The sequence below is a fragment of the Sus scrofa genome, chromosome 6 (genome assembly GCF_054392235.1).
Source record: "Sus scrofa isolate SSC_HxYL_T2T_F1_AM1 chromosome 6, Sscrofa_HxYL_maternal_Yorkshire_Landrace_v2.0, whole genome shotgun sequence".
Classification (NCBI taxonomy): Eukaryota; Metazoa; Chordata; class Mammalia; order Artiodactyla; family Suidae; genus Sus; species Sus scrofa.
Window position 1 is genome coordinate 12,462,878 of NC_139388.1, and position 23,325 is coordinate 12,486,202.

A 23,325-nucleotide genomic window follows, 5' to 3' on the forward strand; every position below is an offset into this window, starting at 1 on the left:
TATCTTCCACTGCTGTGTTTCCATCATTGCATGGGTCACTTCTGACCTGAGGGCTCTTTACAATTCTTGATTTCTTCAGTAAAAAAAAAAAAAAAAAAATACACCCACAGAGCATTGACCAGCATGACTTCCAGGCAGAAAGGGCAACTGTGGGAACCAAGCAGAGTATCTTCAGGTGCTCCTGAGCTGCTATGCTATGAACTGACTGTGCAGACGCTAATGCTTTGTTGGGAGCTCTTTCAACATGAAAACCATCTGATGCATCAGCTTTGAAGCAGTGTGGCATCTGCGCACACAGAAGGGTGGAATGCTAAGGTCTTTCCCTCTGAAGAGCCCAATGGCCACACCAGGCTCCCATTATAAAAGACACACCTCCTTCACAAGCTCTGACTCTCTCTACAGCCCAAGCTGATCCTCCAGCTTGAAAGACAGAACACTGTGTTATTTGCAACAAGTTGAGGACTCTGCCCCACCTGGATTCTGTGCCTCTTCTATACTACTTATTAAAGTATTTAGGGACCCATGAAGAGTCTGTGTTCAGTGATTGATTTGCTCCAATGTTTATGTGCATTTATTACAGAGAAGAACTGGTGACAGGTAGCAGAATTTAAAGGGAAAACAACATAGTCACTGCCTGGTCACTGAATTAAGAGTCCTGCGAGGGAGTCGGGTACATTAAATGAGAAATCATGGTAAGAGTTGATAAGTACTGTGATAGGATTTGAAAGGTCTATAAGAATATGTAGCACCATCACCTCACCTAGTCAAGTGGGAACAGATCATTCATTTGATAAATACCTGGGGGCATCATTCAATGACTAAGATGAATTTAGGCTGGTGCCTGAAAGATGCTTTGGACTTGGTTCCGTGGAAATGTGACAAAATAGGAATGGAAATCAAGACAGGCAGGAGGACAAGCAAGGGAGAAGACCAGAAACCAAAGAGGGCAAGGCATTTTAGGAACCAAAAGAGGTCAGAACAGTTCTCATGGGAGATGTGCCTGGGGGAGTGATTAGAGTGGGGCTGGAGAGGGAGGCCATGAGAGGTGCTCCAAGCCAAGTCATAGAAGCTGAAATGGATCTTTTTGTAGCCTGATGGTGACAATACTCACAAGGCGCCTACTAAGTAAGAGTAGATTTGCTATTCATTTCTGAGAACTAAATGAAGGCATCGTGTGAAAATGCATGGCACACAGAAGTCACTCAATAAATGTTTAATGATTCTGAAACTCAATGGCTTTGCCAAAGAGAAATTATAACTCTATCTATTTGTAACGATTTTGCAATGCATGTATGTGCAAATGTCCTTATTTATCATCTTAGCAAGTAATATTTTATCTTTAAAAATAGTTTTTTAACCTCTCGTAAAAGTTTAATTTCAAAAAACTTAAAGGCACTGAAAGAGATGATTGCATATTTCCATGGCACTGAAATATAATTAGGAGCACCTTGAATGGAAGCTCTATAAATAAAAATAACTCATCAGGTTGCTTTTACAACCTGAGCAATGCAGAGTAATTAAACCAAGAAATTAAATTCTGTACAATTAAAAATGCAATTCTATACATCAGATTTAGCAACGATTTCCAAGGAACTGATTGATCTCACAGTTTGAAACAGCCTGGTTTGGTCAAATTGTAGTCAATGATTAGTGAGCTTGCTATTTCAAACACTGTCTTCAATTAGCAAACTCATGATTTAAATCTTCAAAGTCAACTTGATTTAAGTAATCCATACAGTTTAAAAATGTTTGTAAGCCTATGTGTGTGTATGTCTGTGTGTGTGTATGTGTGTAAGGCTTTATGAGACTGATTCTCATTAAAGCCATCTCACAGCATGATTTGTATTGTGAAATAGTCTTCATAGTCCCAGAAACTCATGCTTTTGCTGATGACAAATTAGTCATGCTAGTCTACTTAAAATATTATGGTTATATGACCCCGCAATCCCACTCTTGGGCATCTATCTGGACAAAACTCTGCTTAAAAGAGACACGTGCACCCGCATGTTCATTGCAGCACTATTCACAATAGCCGGGACATGGAAACAACCCAAATGTCCATTGACAGATGATTGGATTCAGAAGATGTGGTATATATACACAATGGAATACTACTCAGCCATAAAAAAGAATGACATCATGCCATTTGCAGCAACATGGATGGAACTAGAGAATCTCATCCTGAGTGAAATGAGCCAGAAAAAGACAAATACCATAGGATATCACTTATAACTGGAATCTAATATCCAGCATAAATGAACATCTCCTCAGAAAAGAAAATCATGGACTTGGAGAAGAGACTTGTGGCTGCCTGATGGGAGGGGGAGGGAGTGGGAGGGATCGGGAGCTTGGGCTTATCAGACATAACTTAGAATAGATTTACAAGGAGATCCTGCTGAATAGCATTGAGAACTTTGTCTAGATACTCATGTTGCAACAGAAAAAAGGGTGGGGGAAAAAATGTAATTGTAATGTATATATGTAAGGATAACCTGACCCCCTTGCTGTACAGTGGGAAAATTTTTAAAATTATAAAAAAAAAAAAACCTAAAAAAAAATTATGGTTAAATCACTATAAACTATGAAATACAGAGAGAGGATTTTTTTCTGGGTACATGTAGAACGCAATCCAAATATAAGTCTTTCTATAGAAATATAGAGGGATTTATGAATTGATTATAACTATTTGTGAGAAAATTATAACATTCTTCATAGTAGTCCAGATAGTCTATGAAATATTTTCTTCCAGATTTCTAAGCATATATCAATAATCAACCCATATTATTTTCTATGTATGAATGAAAGCTTCAGTGATTTTAGCCTCTTCACCATGTCTCAATGTATCTTGAAGAACACACATTATTTCTTTTTCAGTATTTTTACTAAAAAATAAATTTTTACTGAGCTGAAAATACTAGTTTTTGAAAATGCATGTACATATGAATATACACAGAGTTTATTTCTATGAGTAAGAATAAAAGGAGAATGATTATTCTCCCTTCTTCATGTCCCTTCCAATTAAAAGATTGGGTCACCATGCTGTAGAGCAGAACTGGACACAACACTGTAAAATCAACTATACTCTAATAAAAATAAAATTTTTTAAAAAAGAGCCCATTGTCACACAGAAGGCTGGGAGCTAAGAAAGGAAGTAGCTCTTTCTCTATGCTACACTGTCGGAACTTGCTCCTTCCCTGGTTCCTTTAAAAGAGTATGGCAAGGGTTCCCTTGTGGCACAGTGGGTTAGGGATCTGCTGCTGTCACTGCAGTGATTCAGGGCATTGCTATGGCGCAGATTCCATCCCTAGCCCAGGAACTTCCCCATGCCAGTAACATAGCCAAAAAGAAAAAGAGAGAAAAAAGAGTAAGGCTAGAGATCTAGAAAGAGTAAAATATTCCTATGACTTCTTGCCTTTATAACATAGGCTCTCCTTTCTGGGTGTCATTAAAGCCAGTCCACATGCCTACAAATTGTCCCTTTAACAAGTCCTCCTCAAGCACCCCATTTGTGTGCCCTCTGTTCCTTGTGAGAACCTTGGCAGATACAGTGAGTGATATAAGAAATGGCCCAGGAAACAAACTTTCAAATGAGACCCTGAAATGTGTTGCTCATATTTTTGAGGGATACACAGAAATCCACTTTGTTGTGGGACAGTGGTACAACGTTAGGCCACAGGACGAGATGGCACGATTACACAGATGTTTCTAGGTGATGACATGGAATGAGATGCAAGTGAAAGGCAAGACATGAGAGATCATGTAGCTGCTATCGTGGGATTATAACAACAATGAAAACAGGGTCACCTGGCTGCTTCTGAGAGCTGTAAAGAATGTATATGGATAAAAGTATAAAATGAAAACCAACTTAGAAAGCAAGCTGAAAATCAGAAAGTCTTGAAGGCACTTTTGGAGGAACTCCTTATAGTCTTGGGTTAGATATGGCTGAACACCAAGAACAGTCAAGGATATGATTTTAAGTGTGAAAGAGTGGCATCCACCCCCCATCATCCCTGACTTATGGAATCACTTATCCATGATCACTTATCCATGATACAACATTGCCTCAGACTGGGAGGACACCTTTTATAGCAAAGGAAGTTCAACAATTGGCTCATCCCATATAAATCACACCTTCTGGTCTCTGAAGCCAGTTGAGAGACTACGCCTTGCAAGGTCAAGTGCATTACAACAGAATATGGTGTTTCCTGACGAGGACTGTTCAGGAATCTACGGATCCAAAAACCAAGAGGTGGAGGTAGGAGTGTCTTTGTCAAGCCAAGAAATATATTTGATGAATTCTTTGTTTCTTTGTCTGGCAACACTGTGGCTGAAGGAGTTTGAAAATCCTAGTGTCCAAGAGAGCAATTTTGCACCAACGAATACAATCACAGATTGGTGGAATTGAAGATGAGGCAAGTCTCTGGCCATTTTTAGGTCCTCATGTGCCAGACGAATAGGATGAATGGGGCCAAGAAGACTGGTTTTATTAGGAGCACATTGAGCTGATGCTACATAATGGTGAGAAAGGGTATGTATGAGTAAAATCATATGTGGAATCTAGGGGACTCAATGGGGTGCCACTTAGTACCCCATAGTCCAAGAACCCCAGTCAGTGAAAAATTGAGGTAACTCCCTGAAAAACAGGAACACCCACTAATAGGTGTTTCTTTAGAAATTAAATTTTGACTCAACCCTTCAGGAAAAGAACATTAGATCAAGACAGTGCAGGACACTAAGTGAAACACAGAGAGAATAGTAGAGGAATGAAGCTGTGATATTCGACTTTGGCTTTGTGAAAAGCTACATAAATGACAACTGTATTGACCCTGTCTGTTTTTGCTATTGTTAATTGCGTCCCGCCCCTTTCCCCCTGCAATCTTATATGAACAGTGGTACGGCTAGCATTTTAGACTTAATGAAAGGACTATGTTCTAACTGGTCTTTCCTCAAGATGTCACATTATGGAATCAGGCTTGTGAATTTGTGTTGAGTTCATGAATTTCCCACCATACAAAAATCAAGAGTGGATGCAAAAGACAACAGGGATGGACTATGTTACCTATCTTCTGTTAATCTCTCCTATAGTGGGCACTAACTGGGTATCAGAAGCAGAAGGAGAAGAGGTTGGCGGCTTTTTTCTGTGGCTTCCTTCCTGCTGGAGCATCTTCAGCTGACCCTCCACCAAAAGTCAAACTCCATTTTATTCACATAGAATGGCTACTATCCCTGGGTCTCCTCACGTATCAGGAGGTAAAAAGTCTCTCACCGGTCTTAGGTCTGAGGCACTGAATTATTCTTTGTTGATTTCCCTGAACCTTTTGTAAAGAGTCTCTTCAGCTTCCCTTGTGAAAAATAGCTGAGTACAGAATTCTAGATTTTTTGTATTCTTTCTTACCTTTTTTAACCTTTACATCAACCGAAAAAAACTTTAAATGGGTTCCTGTATCAAGTCTTTCCAGGGCATTTAATGTGATTTTAATAGAAACTCTATATTTATATGCATCTATTTTTTTTTTTTTTTTTGTCTTTTTGCTATTTCTTGGGCCGCTGCCGCGGCATATGGAGGTTCCCAGGCTAGGGGTCCAACCGGAGCTGTAGCCACCAGCCTACGCCAGAGCCACAGCAATGCGGGATCCGAGCCGTGTCTGCAACCTACACCACAGCTCACGGCAACGCCGGATCATTAACCCACTGAGCAATGGCAGGGACCGAACCCGCAACCTCATGGTTCCTAGTCGGATTCGTTAACCACTGTGCCACAACGGGAACTCCCCTATATGCATCTATTTTTAACTGGCACAATCGCCAACTAAAATACACAAAATAATATAATGTCCAATTTGCCTAAACACGTTTGGGAACAAAAACCACTGACCGAGATCAGCCTACAGCTCCAATGGGAGGAGGAGAAGTAGCAAAGGCAGTCTACCAGGCAGAAGGGTTCAACAGACGTGTGTCGCTGAGAATGGTGGGCATTGGTGACGCCACCATTAAGGAGAGTCTGGTTCAGAGAATTACTATAACTGCGTCCATGGAAGGGCACAAGAGCACCTGGGCACAGCGGGGAGGCTACGCTCAAAACGGCTAGGACGGAAACCAAAGAACACCACGCAAAAGAGATGTGTCAAGAGGAGGAGCTGAGAAAGGAGACAAGGTCCAACATACTGGAGACTTACAACAAGGAACTTCTTTTTAAATAAAACGGCATCTTCTACCATAATGCAGTTGAATTCGTGGATTCCACAGTGTTTCGGGATGGGCCCAGAACGGTAAATTAAAGAGCCCTGGCTGTGAATTCTGCCTCTAACTCTGACGCATCACAATAACTCCATGTCTCTAAGCCCCATTTACTTTAACAAGAAATGTAAAAATTATCATTCAGAGAGTAGCCGTGGAGCTCACATAAAGTGTCTTACAAAAAACCAACTCTTCCTAAGTGCTCGATAAAAGTGCATTTCCTATTTTTCTCCTTAGTACATTAGTTCCAAGATCCATTGTAAAGTGGTTGAATACTGAGAAGGAATTCCAAGCCATTTTTCACAACATGTGTGTGAACTGCTATCTCTTGTTTGCCTTATTCTTCATCTGGACCTTATTCTTCAGTGGCAATAAGAAATTATTCTTTACTGGCAATTTCTCTACAACTGAGGGAAAACGTTCTGCTTCACAGCCCGGAATATATGCCTTATGATTTCCTGATTGATTTTATTTCATACTTCTCAAGTTAGGTGTTCTTCCATGCCATGCCATTTCGACAGTTTTAGGTGAGCTCCTGCAGCGTTGTGTGGTCAAACAGCCCTGGTGGAGACCCCATTTCTCTTCAACAAGACATCTTCCTGGAGCAGGGTCACAGAGCCAACCAAGGTGCCCAGAAATGTACTTGCCACAGAAACAGCACTTCCTCCCAAGGTGTGATGGAAGAACCACTCTCTGGTTATACTACTGTATGCCATGAGAATAGGTTAAAATATGGAGCTGATGTTTTAAGAAATAGCTAAAACCAAGGTACCCCTTTCGGTGATCTAACAGATAATTTTAGCACAAAATATACCAAAAAATGTACAAGAAAGCTATAAATTGGCAAATGTCTTCCTCAGTCTTATATATCACCTTACCTCTAGGAATTTAAAATATAAATTTCAAAATGATGTTGAACATGAATTTCCCAAAAGGAAAAAACCCCACATAATTCCAGAGACCCATCTACTCATGGTTTGTTCATAGCATTTGGTTGGCCCACCCACCTGATCTGCAAGATTCAAACGATCAAATCAGACCAACCTTAGAGACAGCAGTGCGGGAAGATGCAGCTGGAGTTAGCCTTGGAAATGCACATTTAATCCATGTTGAAAGTTCAGAGGGTTAGCTACTGAAATGTACCAACATAGAGTTTCTACATTCAATTATTGTTATGTTTAAAAAGAAACTGATAGAGAGTGCATGAAGATTGTTATTTTCATGACAGATTCTGGGATTTATCAGACTTCAATCTCTTTTGAAATTTGTAGTCATTAAAATATCCCCAAATGGACACCTCCAATTTAAATGCTTACCTCTGAAGTCATGAATGAGATTATTAAGCTCCATGCCTTTCCACCACTCGCCTAGTGGATGTGAGAGATTTATGTTGATAGCAAAAGGAAATAAAGCATGTCATTTGAAAAATAACCTTTTAAATGACATCTGGAAATATTTTTTACCAAATATTAATGACATTTTCGTCAGGCAGTGAAATATTCGCAATCCTACCTTTTAAATTATATATATTTTGAGGAGTCCCAGTCGTGGCTCAGCAGAAACGAATCTGACTAGCATCCCTGAGGATGCAGGTTTGATCCCTGACCTCACTCAGTGGGTGAAGGATCTGGCATTGCCATGAGCTGTGGTGTAGGTCACAGGAGCAGTGTGAATATGGCGTCATTGGGGCTATGGGGTAGGCCGGCGGCTACAGCTCTAATTCAACCCCTAGCCTGGGAACCTCCATATGCTGCAGGTGTGACCCTAAAAAGCTAAATTAATTAACTAATAAATAATAAAAATAAATTATACTTATTTTGAAGATGCAATAATAAATGTGGGTGTGTGCGTGTATCTGTGTGTGGGCCTATGTGTGATAAATCTGGTTACAACCTGAGACGCCAGGTTGATTCAAGAACAGGAAAATGTGTATGAGAAATTTTCCTAATTTAAAGTGGAATCATCTCATATGACAATTTCTTTTATGAACACAAGATTTTCTGCCCTGTCGTTATTTAACCCCACCACGAGCATGAGGTTGGGCTCGGAGTCAGTGCATGACAATCCTCTGGGGTTAGACATCAGTTTAGGGTCTGGAGACATCACCCACAGAGTTTTCTACCAGGCAGGGAATTCTGCTTCCACCACATAATCCAGCCAGACCTCTAAGCAAAAATCATTGTTTTAAAGACTTCCTTAATGACCCTCTAGGTAAACTTCTAAAGAAGGGCACTGAATAATTAAATGAAGAGTCCAACAATGTACAGACGTATGATTCTGATGGGAAATTATTTAGGAGCTGGACACACCCCTTACTCCGGCTAGCTGGGTCCACATTCGTCCTCTGCTGGCATCTTGGCCGATGCCATCTGCCATCGTCACAAACACTTGTGTGTGTGCTGTAGTTTCCCCCGACTGGGAACCGCCCCTTTTCTTTTTTCTTTTTTTTTTTTTTTTTTTTTTTTTGTTGCTGTTGTTGTTGTTGTTGTTGCTATTTCTTGGGCCGCTCCCGCGGCATATGGAGGTTCCCAGGCTAGGGCTTGAATCGGAGCTGCAGCCACCGGCCTACGCCAGAGCCACAGCAACGCGGGATCCGAGCCGCGTCTGCAACCTACACCACAGCTCACGGCAACGCCGGATCGTTAACCCACTGAGCAAGGGCAGGGACCGAACCCACGACCTCATGGTTCCTAGTCGGATTCGTTAACCACTGCGCCACGATGGGAACTCCTGCCCCTTTTCTGCGCCTCTCCTTTCCTACACCTGCTGCCTCCTCCCCTGCAGATGTCCCATGGCTTTGCTTCTTTGCCCAGCTCCTAGAATCTATTGTGAATCACGTGGGTAAAGGATGCGGCAGGCACCCACTGGTTTTCTTTGTGGAGGTCTCTCCAAAAAATTCACCATTTTTTTCTGATAGCATCCACAGTACAGTCTGTATACTTCTTGAAAGCTCAGTCATGTGCACTTTGTCCCTGACTGATAAGAAGAGAACATTTCCTTCAGGATTTTACAGTTCAAAGCACAAAGTCTTAAGGACGGTGACTCCTACTCTCCAAGGAAAAAAAATAAATAACCTTCCAAAAAAATCTGGCTTCTCACGCACCTTCCTTTTTCTACACTTATAAACATCCTTTTTGGGGGCTAAAGTGGGATATCAGAGATGATAGTGGCCTGGCAGCATGGCCCTTGGCCCTTTTAAAGGTTCACCTCCTGAAACCTGTGGATATATCGATTTCACCAAGCCATCGGACTCAACTTTTCATTCAGACGGACAAAACAGTGAAATGGGAAGTCAGTACTCTTCATAAAGTTTGCATTTTAATTTTACCATTTATCAAAGCTGCTGCATCGTTTTCACCATGAGGCACACTTAGGTTTTATGACAGGGGACTCCGGCCGGTGCTGACATGACCAGCACTTGGATTAATGATTTGAATTAGATGGAAGACAGAAAAAAATACTTAAAGTGTTCAGGAAAACACAGGGGAAAAAAATCTTAGAGAACTGAACCTATTAAAATAAGTTTTTTAGGGCGTTCCCGTCGTGGCTCAGTGGTTAACGAATCTGACTAGGAACCATGAGGTTGCAGGTTCGAACCCTGGCCTTGCTCCGTGGGTTAAGGATCTGACGTTGCTGTGAGCTGTGGTGTAGGTTGCAGATGCAGCTCGGATCCCAAGTTGCTGTGGCTCTGGCAGAAGCCGGTGGCTACAGCTCCGATCAGACCCCTAGCCTGGGAACCTCCATATGCCGCAGGGGCGGCCCTAGAAAAGGCAAAAAGACAAAAATAAAATAAAATAAAAATAACAAAAAATAAGTTTTTTAGATAAGTTTATGTAAAATATTATAACTAGTAGGCTATTAGTTATTTCTCTATTTTTGTTGATTTACACAATTCTATATTACATTTAAAGATCAGCTCATTACTAACAACTGTTGAGCAATGAAATATGTTAACTCAAGGGGTATGTTTTGAAAATCATCTGTAGTCCTGAAGTCAGACCGCTTAAGTCTAGATTCTAGATTCCAGGCTCGCCAGGTATGTGACTTTATTTAAGTTACTTAACCTCTCTGTGCTGTGGATAATAATACCAGGAGCTATCTTATCTGATTCCTGGGAGAAACGAATAACACAATGAATGCAAATCAATTGAACAATGCCTGGCAGATGGTATGTGCTCAGTTAGTCCCAGCGAATAATTATTGTTATCTTTCCTTATTACCTTTTCTAAATAGCTTTGCAAAGGCGCTATGTTTTCTTCTATATGCAGGCTTAAATTTTATCTTCACTAAAAGTGATGTGGGAAGAGAAATCCTCAGTTACCTGAAATTTCCTTTTAATTTTTATTTGAATGTCGGCTTAGGTATTCACCCAGCACAGAAGCATTAAAAGTCCTTACATGAAAGCCCACACTTCAGCACTGTGAAAAGAAATGAATGATTCAGGAGGAAATTAGATTAAATCCTTAAATTAAATCCCAGATTTTAAAAAGATCCTCGTAGAAAATGTACCAGTCTGGCTTGCTATTAAGATCGAATATCTTTCCAGTTGTGTAGCAATGGGGGGTTGGGAGAACAACCCTTAGGCGGTTTCATGAAAAGGTTTGGATAAACAACTTAACTAGACGGTGTGATTAAGTCCCCCTCAATAATGTCAAAATCACCTCCAACTTAATTCTCCTCACTCAAAGAAAGAAATTACTTCATTTCTAAGTTAATACAAAGTTCCTTTTTAATGCAATAATTGGCAGACAATTTTATTTGGCTTGATACACAATAAGCCCACATGCACTTGGAGGGATATTAAATTGTGGGATCTTCACAGCCACAAAGAACAAGAAGACACAATTGTGTTATTTTTTTTTTCTCAGGCTTTCTTCTGCGACTTGAATGTTCAGATCTTATTTACCCAGTGATCTTTGTGTTGGACAGGTAATAAAGCGATCATGATTTTACCAGAAAAGACTGGGAAGTAAAGTTAATATACCGAAAGCAAAACGTGAACCAGTTTTATTTCCACTTTATCCACTTCTTATCCCTCCTATACAAGAGGAGAAAAATGGATATTTACACTGACTATCAGAGAATTGGACATGTGCTTACCTAAATACGTCTGCAATAGAACATTTTCAGAATTCTTTTATAAACATCCAAGAACATCTTCCTAAGGTTTACTTCTAAATGGCTGAGCCCCATGCGAGGGAGACTTTGTACCTGCAGGAAACCACCCCACCAAGCACCCAGGGGACGTGAACTAGCTAGCTTCTCCTTAAAACACCAGCTAGGCAGCTGAACAGCTTTACCAAGGTACACAGAGGACGTTAACCCTCTGAAGAACCCTGAACACGAATGTTTTATGGGTACAAAGTACAAACAGTATCTTAGAGCTTGCATTTATCTCTGATCCTAAACAGAAAAAAATAACCCCCCCAAAAAAGAATCCTTTCAACTACAATGAGAATCACACATGCTGCCCTATGGAGAGCAAAAAAGAAATAGACCCCCCCACACACACACCCCCATCACCGTGCCTCAAGCCATCTCAGTGCTTCACTTCCACATCAAATGCCCTAAATAGGATGCAACATCTCTGTTTTACCAACACTGACTCCTCTCTCTACATTCCTGCCAAGTGAATGTTTATCGGTCTCTGTGTGATTCTCGCCCTTCCACTGCAACTTTGCTCAGAGAAAGCAATGCCCTCCCCCGCTCTTCCTCTTCTTCCCCTTCATTCTATTTGTCCCCCCAGCAGAAACATATTGTAGGTGGCTGCTTCTCCCTTGGGATCCCCAGCTTCCCGCTTTCTCAACCCTCTTTTACCCACTGCCCTTCTTACAATGGCCCTCACGCAAAACCCTCTTTACAATTCTTGGGAGGTCGCTTGCTCAAGCTACTTGTTAGTGCTTCCCTGATACTAAGTAACCCCGTGGGAGCGTCGTGGTCCCGCGCAGGACAGAGAACCTGAAGTCTGGATCAACTGAGCTTAGACCTTCAACAGGTTGAATATTCTCCAGAAAAAGAAGTATTTTTCAAAAGGAAATAACTAGAATATTGGTGTCAAAAATATTATTTTGTATAGCCAAGAGGAATTCTCAAGAGTAATATATCCTATTAGGACCAAGTTTTGTTGTTGTTGTTGTTTTGTTGTTTTTTTTTTTTTCTTTTTCTATTTACTTATTTATGTATTTATTTATTTGTCTTTGTTTTCTAGGGACGCACCCGTGGCATAGAGAGGTTCCCAGGCTAGGGGTCTCATCAGTGCTGCAGCTGCCGGCCTACACCACGGCTCACAGCAACGCCAGATCCTTAACCCACTGAGCAAGGTCAGGGATCGAACCTGCAACCTCATGGTTCCTAGTCAGGTTTGTTATCCACTGCGCCATGACAGGAACTCCCCAGGACCAAGTTTATTTTTATACGCACCGGTAACACGCTAAAATGAGGATTTCACGCTAGGAAGTCCATGCTCCTCTTCCTCTACCACTATCTTCTTCCCCATCTCCCATCTCCTATCACAGGCGGCTGGACTGCTCACCTGCTTTCCTCTTTGCTCATCCTAGCCCCAGGTTATTTCTCCCGTGACCCCCAATTTGCTAAGAAGTCTCCTTGTCCTTTCTGCTGACTCTCTTACAGAGCTTGTAATTTTCAGATTATCTGTGGCTTCTTCTGCGAAACTTCCCAGACCAGCCCCAGGTTGGTTCACGTGTCTTCTTCATGCTATATTAATACCCCATATGCATTTCTATAGGTGTGCTTGGCCAGACGTATTAAAACCCGAAGATTTCACACTGCCTCGTCCCAGTGTTGTGAACTCCTAAGAGCAGTTGCGGGCTCCTATGTATCTTTGTGTCCATAGGACTGAACATAACATCTGACATATAATAAATGTTCAGTAAATATCTGAATCAAATAGATGAACAAATGAACACATACTGAATTTAAAGATCCGGATGATATTGTCTTGAAACGTGTCATCAATGAGATGAAGTCTGGTAAACACAAAATACATTTTTTTGAACTTCACAAATTGTTTACCGTGCTCTTATGCATGTATACTACTGTTTTCACCTTTATTGCTAATTAATCAACTTTACACACTGATATTCTTATGGCGTAGCTTACCACACACATCATGTCATTTTATACACAGAATCTCAAGAAAGATCCTGTGAACAAGGTCACACATCCTTTCTCTGAGAGGGTTTGATAAATCATCGTGCTCTCAGAGACAGCATTATAAAATATTATCGGGGCTGGAATAATAGATCCAAATTAAGGGCAACATCAATTTCTACTCAGCTGGATAACAGATTCCACCAACATAGACTGCGGTGTCAGTTTAGGTCTCCTTAGAAAAAGAAGGATGATTTTGAGAGTTTGGTTTTATCACTGAAAAAAATGAAAAAAAAAAATTTAACCTAGCAGGGAAATTTAGGCAAAGTAATCCTATTTACGTCAACAATTTTAGTAAATGTGTTTGTGTTTCAGGCCACTTTATACAAATATGTAGCAATGCGAATCACATTCAAGAACGGAACCAAAAAATAAGGGAGGATGCCCAGACCGTCTTTCTCGTGACTGGGACTTATTACTAGGTCAGGATATCAGTAACTTAATAAAACTTCTACTGGGGTTCATTTTCAAGGAGCCGCAAATATTTCACCCCTCGAAAATATAATTAATAATGTGAAAGAGATCAGAGGAAATAAATATTGATTGTAGTCCTAAGATTAAATTCCACCTTCAGATATCTTCTTTTCTTCATTAACTACGTCCTACATGAGTTATTTTCCCAAGCAGCAAAGGAAAAACCAGTTTGGTCAATACAGGCATCAGTGTTGATGTTCAAAGGCAAAGTGTGTCAGTGCCTTAGTTATCTCGGCAATCGGCTCGAATAGCATATGTATTGCTACTTGCAGAGCCATTTGGACAAAGCTTGTGTAGGTCAAACTGAAGATGCAGGTCATTTATATCTAGTTCTCTGCAGGACAAAGACAGGGATCAGGAGCCAGACAGAGCTGCGAACATTTCGCCGCCAAGAAAAAAGAAGATATGAGAAAGTGTATAATCAGCCTGACTCAGAGGCGAGTTTTTTCATGTTTCGCATGGAGGTTTATATTTATAATCACTCGCTTTCCCCACGCAGTCACTTAACAGATGTCTTACAGTTTCTTAATCATTTAAAGAGGGCTTTCCTATCACAAATCATGTTTGCTTAGGACCAATAACATACAGCCTTTTTAGGATTTTCTTTTGAGCCAGATAAACACATTATTTTATAGTGATAAACACTGGATCATATCATCTTACAAAAGGAGACAGACCTTAGGGAAAAAGGAAGGAAAAACGAGGGACTGATTGGGTGTAAAATTCCCAGTGACTGCATCCATAGTGATTTGAACATGCTCATTAAATATAATCATGGTATCATTTGTTTCCTAATGAAGTAATGGGGGAATGCACTAATAAAAGAATAATGAATACGATGGGAGGGAATGTTATTTAGGTCTTCTCTGCATAATCAAACAGACAGAACACCTCTACACATGGGAGAATTACAGCTCTGTAAGAGAATCCAGTACAAAATCACCCAAATAATATTATCTTTTTTTTTTTTTGGCTACTTGCAAAAAATGACTGATTTGTTTAATTTCAGCAAAGCAACCACTCTTAAAGTTTGTATTCCTCTTTTGTAAAGAGGAGAGCAATAGAACATAACTCACCAAACCAATTGGAATGAATCACCAACCGCACAGATACTGTTAAAAATGAAAAACTGTTGCATCTAAGTGAATAATAGAAAAGCTGAATCATCGAGTATAGTTACAGTGGCAAGCTTTAACACAGTTATAAGGGTAATGAATTTCTTTCATTTGGTTAAAAACAAAATATAAATATAGAACTTTACATAAAAATGATATTTTCTTTTTAATTGTATAGACATTCTTATGAAACAAGACTCAATCCACTTTTTTAAAAAATTTATGGTTTAAAAAGATTTTTTTTTTTTTTTTTTTTTTGTCTTTTCTTGAGCCACTCCCACGGCATATGGAGGTTCCCAGGCTAGGGGTCGAATTGGAGCTGTAGCCACCGGCCTATGCCACAGCCACAGCAATGCAGGATCCGAGCCGCATCTGCAACCTACACCACAGCTCACGGCAAGGCCAGATCCTTAACCCACTGAGCAAGCGCAGGGATCAAACCCGCAACCTCATGGTTCCTAGTTGGATTTGTTAACCACTGTGCCACGACGGGAACTCCTGGTTTAAAAAGATTTTAACAAAAAAATGAAACAAAAGAGAAAATTTCAAAAAATAAAAATCATTCCAAAATTGAAAATATCCAGATACCATTACTATTTCCAGTGATACATATACACGATGCTAAGCATATTTGTTAAAAAAAAAAAAAAAAAAAAAAGAGAGAGAGAAGAGTTCCCACCCTGGCACAGCGATTAACGAATCCGACTAGGAACCATCAGGTTGCAGGTTCTAACCCTGGCCTTGCTCAGTGGGTTAAGGATCCAGCGTTGCCATGAGTTGTGGTGTAGGTCACAGACGTGGCTCAAATCCCACGTTGCTGTGGCTCTGGCAGAGGCCGGCGGCTACAGCTCCGATTAGACCCCTAGCCCGGGAACCTCCATATGCCGTGGGAGCGGCTCAAGAAAAGGCAAAAAGACAAAAAAAAAAAAAAAAATAGGAATGAACTACAAAAAGTAAATTACAACTTTTTTTCTCCCTTAATACTATATAATGGGCTTATTTTAAAAATCAATGCAAATAGACCTACCTGTTTTTTTTCAGATTGTTAGAGTGATAGCCACAGTAATTTATTCAACTATTGTCCTCTTAATGGAACACTTAGATGAGTTTGATATATTGCTACCACTAACAATGTTATAATAGACATCTTTTTATATGCTTCATTGCATGTCTATTTTAAATTTTGAAAACTGTCAAATCAGCAACACGTATAAGATTATTTATCTCCATATTTATCATCACTGAGAATTTTTACTTTAATCTTTGCAATTTTATAAGCAAAATCCATGTCATGATTTTCTTCTACATTTACTATTGGGACATCAAGTGACCTTTTCAGATAATGTTAGTGATCTTTCTGCCACGTTTGCTGTCATTCTAGTCATCGTTTTGCTTATTGTGTAGGAGCTTTTTTATGTCCTATAGATTTATGTGTTATATATCCCTATGGAGTGCATGAAAATGAAGAAAGTAGCCTTATGGACTGAACATATGCCAACTGCCAAAATTCATAGGCTGAAGCCCTAATCCCCAGTGTGGCTACATTTAGAGCAAAGACGTGATTAAAGTTAAATGAGGTCATATGGGTAGAGTCTGGAGTCGAGAGAATTATTGTCCTAAGTGACATTAAGAAGGGACACCAGAGGATCTCTGTACACATGCACCAAGGTAAGGGCGTGTCAGGATATGGCGAGAAGGCAGCTGTCTGCAAGCCTGGGAGAGAGCCCTCACTGAAGGCCAGACAGACCAGAACCTTGACTTTGAACTTCTAGCCTCCAGAACTATAAGAAAATAAATTTCTGGTGTTTCAGCCACTTAGTCATCTGGTCATTATATTTGGACCAGAATTTGGTATCTTTGATCATTTCAGACCACTAAGATCTTTTTGGATCAGCCCAGTTAAAATTGGCAAGCACATGAGCTTTCTGTCCTACCTGACAGACCATGACAAACTTAGCAGTTTAAAACCACATTCATTTATTATCTCATAGTATCCATACGTCAGAAGTCCAATCCCAACGAGCCTGGTTTCTCTGCTTCAGGATCTCACCAGGCTAAATCTAGAGCTGTGTTCCCATTAAAGACTCCAACAGAGAAAGATCTGCTCGCCAACACGCTCAAGGTGTTGGTATGATTCATCTCCTTGCAGTTGCAGGACTGAGGTTTTTATTTTCGTTCTGTCAACCAAGGGTATTCCTGAGGCCACCCATGATTCCTTGTTCCTCTCCATAGGCTCTCTCACAATACAGAAGCTTACTTCTTCTAAAGTGATGGAGAGAGAGGACCTCGCCTCAATGAGAGCTCAGTCCTTCTTTAAGAACTTGTAGCTGATTAAGACGCCCCCCCCCCAGGAACATCTGCCTTCTGATTAACATGAAATCAACTGATTTAACACGTTCATGACACCTGCAATAACGCCTTCACTTTTTCCATATTCTATGGGCCAGAAGCCCACAGGTCCCAAGTCCTTTCCACACTCAGGGGAGGATTACACGAGGTATGGATACAAAGTCAAAAAGCATGAGGGATGCCTAGAGTCTGTCCATCAGAGTGAGTATTCTGAGTTTTCCTTTAACTCTAAAGTTCATATTTCTTCCCACTAACTGTCGACCACCTGTACAATGAAATTTTAGGGACAGAGGAGATGAGTGGTCAGTCAGGAGCTATGGGGGAAGGACAGAAAGGGTATAACAAGAGGGAAAGAGTGGTGATGGGAGAAGAGGAGACATAGTCATATCGGGGTGAATAGAAAAGGCATGTAGGACCAAGAACATTACATGAAAAAAGAAAAGGAATTGAGTATGAGCTCTTTCTCATTCTATATCCAGCCTGTCGTACTATGTGAGAAAATTATAAAAGTTTTTCTCAACTTTATGTCAATAATGACACCCAGTTTCTCCAGACCTTCAAACTATTTAAAGCACCATCTTGCCCCCACCCTCTGGGAACAAGCAAGGGCACCTGTTACTTATTCTTGCTCCCTCCTGCTGAAGCACAAGTTCCAATCAAGCCTTGCCTGAATTTCTTGTCTGGCCCATAATCAATTTCTGTTGATTAAAGAGTCCAAGAAGCCAGGTCCGTAATAAGCGGAAATTAGAAATTATACTTTCTGATATCAGTTTGTTTCTTCCTCCCTCATTTGAAGGAGGGGGCTCATACATATAAATCACAGTTCGCCTGGGTCTCCCCTGTCCCTTGAGACTAGGGTGCGCTCCTAAAACTGCATCTCAGGGTAACAGAGAACCTGCTCCAATGTCTGCATAGACAGAAAGACTTTGCTCTTGGACCCTCTCTGCTTGAGATTCCATTGAATTTTTTTGGACTCTATCTCCTTTCACACCACTTTCTGCAGGTCCCTCATCACACCACTCTGAGGTTACGAAACCCGACGGTAGTTTTAAAGAAAAAGGGAAATTTGAAAAGAGTGTAACATGTACACTATTTGGTCTTAAACATAAAAAAAGCTCAACTGTTGGCCAGCTTCCCTTTCTCTCATCCCCCCACCCCCCACTCACTGAGTCCCTTTTTTCTCTGTCTCCTCTTTCATGTATATTCTCCCCCCTTTTCCAATCAGAAAGAAAAACATAAAAGAATCAAAAAGATATCTGATTTCTTTACACTGAGTAGCTCTTGACGGTGAGATGTTGTGTGATTTCACCTCCTAGCTCCAGCTGTCTACTAGGCTATTTCCCTCAGAATATTTCCTTCCCTAAAGGGACACCCCATGCTTGCTGTCACAATGATCAGAACTGCACATTGGTGGCACATGGGTCTTCCTAGACCAGAGCTCTTAAAGAACGCTTCCTCAATTTGCCGTCCTCATCTTAGGCCATCCGGTCCCTAGCCTTGCGTCCAACAAGTGTTTGATATGTGTGGGCTGTTGCATCGATCACAGGAAGGATATATCACAACTTGGCAAGTTCACACAGTAAATACTACATGAGTATAAGCTGGGTTCCTTGTTGATGGCGGGACCTTATATTCCCTTCAGTGTCTACAGGACTGAGGGACCATGGCACTTCAAAAAAGTAGCACAAAATACAGCATCGTATCATACCACTCCCCACGCTCCCAGGCCTTCACATCTCCAATACAACGCAATGTGTATGACGAGCCATCTCTCAGAATATGCCACCTATATACCACATCGACAGCTCTTACTGTATTATATACCACCCTGGACATGACACCCCACAGTGCGTGCACACACACATGCACACACATACACACCCACACATCCCAACCTGTACCACCCTAAAATACCACACGACACCACAGCGAAAAGCACACACTGTACCACATTCCACGCCACCCCCCCACATCGACCATCCCTTAGAGACCACATTACCCCATCCCACAACACGCGTCACATCAATCCACCCACACCAAACCAAGAAACATAAACTATTCAAACGCTACACATGTGGCACTGGCTCAGTCCTGAGTGAAAACAGGAAGTATTGACCTTCCAAGGCATCTCGTTCTTCTACTGTTTCATAAGATTAGAAGAGTGACCAGCATAAAAATCAGTATGGACTTCAGAAAGCTATTTATGTCGATACTTATGAAATACATGAATACGGAGAAGGAAAACTGTAGTTGTGTGAACAAGCCAGAAACCTGGGATGGGAGAAGAAAAAAATAAAGTCGAATCCTGATCATCTGTGGGTGATCCCAGTAACTTTTAAGATCGCAGGTTGGTGTGTCCTCGAATCACTCTCCTCAGATCCGAAAGCGTTTATCACAACATCTTGTAACTAGTACTTGGCTTCTCTTGTTTTCCAACCCACTGGATGAGCGCAGGAGTCAAATCGTTTGTTTCAGTTTGCCCAGAATTTTTCCCAGCACTCGATGCACAGTGAGCATTCAAATGATTTTTATTGTCCCACAATTTTGAAGAGAAATATTGACCCGTTACTATAGACGTCATAAAAAAATTAATTGCAAGATGGAGTTATTCTAAATAAGTCTATAAAATTAAATAATATCACGAGGGAACTTTTCAAGCCCTTGCTCCCTCATTTATTTTCATACCCTTTCAAATTTCATGGGAAGTTTTTAGGGCATCCAATTTCAAACAGAGTTGTGTAACAGATTTCAAATTAAATAAAAGTAGATTTCTCTGTGATTTAAAAATGGATAAGTTTCTAATCAATTATGCATATAAGTTCACTTGGCTTGTCCTTCATAGTGTAGAATTTCTAATGCCATTTAAAGTTGGGAAAACCACGAACAGCCTCTCTACCATATGCTATCGTTTTCTGTAATTACAGTCCTATTTGGTTTCTTAATGAAGTAAAAATAAAATCCAATATATAAATGTTATGACATTTAGGGATATCTAATTCATGTTCTCATCCTGTGATTGATTTTCCTTAATGAAGAATTAGAGTGGCTTAAGTCTTTTAAAATCAAATACATTCTAACCTACCTCAATATATCAGTTTCCAAATAACTGTATTTTTACTTCCAAAGCCATTAAGTATAGCATTTTATAGCTCCTGTGAGTCCATCATTCTAAACACAGGTATCTTCTTGAAAATAAAATTTATCATGCACTTGAATTTGAAAAAGACCAGCACAAACTGCACATTAACTCTGAAGGCAACCACACTAATTCTTATTTATCACAAAAATATTTTTCTCACCCCATTCTATTCATCTTTATGCGTTAGCAAATAGAAAATGAAAGAGTGTTACAAATAAAAATATCTTTAATAAACTATGAGATTTGAAGTTTGCATTGCCTACTATTAAATAGTGATTACACCTATTTCAGTTTGAACAATCATATATCAGACTAGAGGCCTGAAATTTCACACTTAAGAACACTTCAATGCAAGAATCATAGTCCAAGAATATTTGAATACACAAACTGAAGGTGAAATAAACAGTTTTGTTTTCATTCCATTCCTCTTGACTTAAAAAATTCCCTGAGAGCGGTTAGCCCACACCTTTTCCCTCAATAGAATATGCCTTAATAGACATAGGGTTATGGCACAGACTCCTACGATTCCTCCCTAAGACTCACACCCCTATAAAGCCGTCTTCTGTTGAATGTGGGAGGTACTAGAAGATTTGAGAGAATAGGATTAGGTTGTGTTATTTGGCACAATCGACTTTTTAAAAAACATAGGATCCCCCAGGGGCCTGGCCTAATCAGGTGAGTCCTAAAAATAGACAAGATTCTTCCCGGAGAAAAAGATTTAAATCTCATGGAGGCAATTCAAATCGAAAGTCTCCACGTTCCTGTTGTGGCTCAGGGGTAACAAATCTGATTACTGTCCATGAGGATGCAGGATCAATCTTTGGCCTTCCTCCATGGGCTAAGCATCCAGTGTTGCCATGAGCTGTGGTGTAGGTCACAGATGCAGCTTGGATCCTGCGTTGCTGTGGCTGTGGTGTAGGTAGCAGCTGACCCCTGGCCTGGGAACCTCCATATGCTATAGGTGTGACCCTAAAAAGCAAAACAAAAGAGAAAGTCTCTGTGCTGGCTTTGAAGATGGAAGGAACCACATGACAAGTTAACCCAAGACATAGCAAAGGATAAATGAAAGAGCCAAAACTACAAAGTTTTCAAAAGAATATATAGGAGACACTATAAGATTAATCGGGCTTCTGCAAAACTTTCTTAGATGCAACACCAAAAACACCATTCACAAGTGAAAAAATAAACTAGACCTTATCAAAATTTAAAACACTTATGTTTTAAAAGATACCATTAGGAAAGTTTAAAAATAGGCATGAGTAGAAATTATTTGCAAAACAAAATATCTCATAAAAGATGTACCAAAAGCCATCAAGAATTCCTAAAGTAAGATAGATGAAAACTAAGGAATATGACTTAAAATTGACAAAAGTATAGAACTGACATCTTACCCCAAAAGGTTAATAAGTGATTAATAAGCATAGAAAAGATAATTAACATCATTAGTGATTAGGGAAAGGTAAATTAATACCACGTGATCCCACTTTACACCACTAGAATGGCTATAATTTTTTTTTAATTTAATGGACCATAAGAAGTTTTAGAAAAAACATAGAGAAAACTTTTGTGGGAATGAGAATGGTGTTGCCCCTTTTTAAAATTTTAAATACAAATTGCCCATATACCTCATCAGTTCTACTTGTAGGTAACTCCTCAAGGTAAATGAAAAATACGTTTACAAAGACTTGTGAATTAATGTTTCCAGCAGCAGAGGGGGAGGGAGTGGGATGGATGGGGAGCTTGGGGTTAATAGATGCAAACTATTGCCTTTGGAATGGACTAGCAATGAGATCCTGCTGTGTAGCACTGAGAACTATGTCCAGTCACTTATGACAGAGCATGATAATGTGAGAAAAAAGAATGTATACATGTATGTGTAACTGGGTCACCATGCTGTACAGTAGAAGAAAAATTATATGGGGGAAATAACAATAAAAAAAAATTTTTTTAAATAATGGTTGAAAAGTGAAAAAACCCATCTACTGATTAATAGAGTAATAAAATGTAGTGCATTCATGTAGTAGAATATTACTGAGCATTGAACATGAACGAACTACTGCTGCAAGCAAAGCATAGACAAACCTCCAAAGTATTATGCTAAGGGGAAAAAAGCCAAACACAAAAGACCATACGTATATGTTTTCATTTGTAGGAAATGTTTCCATATATCGGAAATGTCTAGAAAAGGAACATCTATAGCAACAGAAAGCAGAGTCTTGTCTGCCTGGGGTTGGGAGTAGGAACTGAAACTCTCTCCAAATGGACATGAGGAATCTCTGCGGAGAGATGGAAATAGAGGAGAACGATACTATCTGAAAAACTCTATAAATTCAGCAAAAATTGTCGTACACTTTAAAGGGGTAACGCTTATGGTATGTGAATTAGACCTCAGCCATGCTGCTTTTTTTAACGAAATCACGCAGGTGGAAGGTTTTATACAGAGAGTAGCTTGCACATGTTGGCATTTCTGTCTTCACAGCCAAGACAACGGTATTCAGTTCCCCTAAATACTCCAAGGTCCGTGAGATGGACTTTTGGCCTTGGAGTCTCTAAATTGCTTTCCTTCAGCTAAAGCAGTTTGTATTTCTGTTGCTTGTCACAATTACCAGCACAGCTGGGATATGTCAATAGACACGTGCTGTACTTGTCGGTCACAGTGTTAATAGCAGTACTTAGGGGTACGGTGCACAAGCTTAAAGACTGATTCCTGGCCAGAAAGAAGCCAGGGGTGGGAGGAGAACAATTAGACACCGAATCAGACTTACAATGAAACCTCTGCTATTAACAGAGGCAGAAACCCATACTGACAATCATGCCAAGGGAAAGGAATTGGGTGAGATA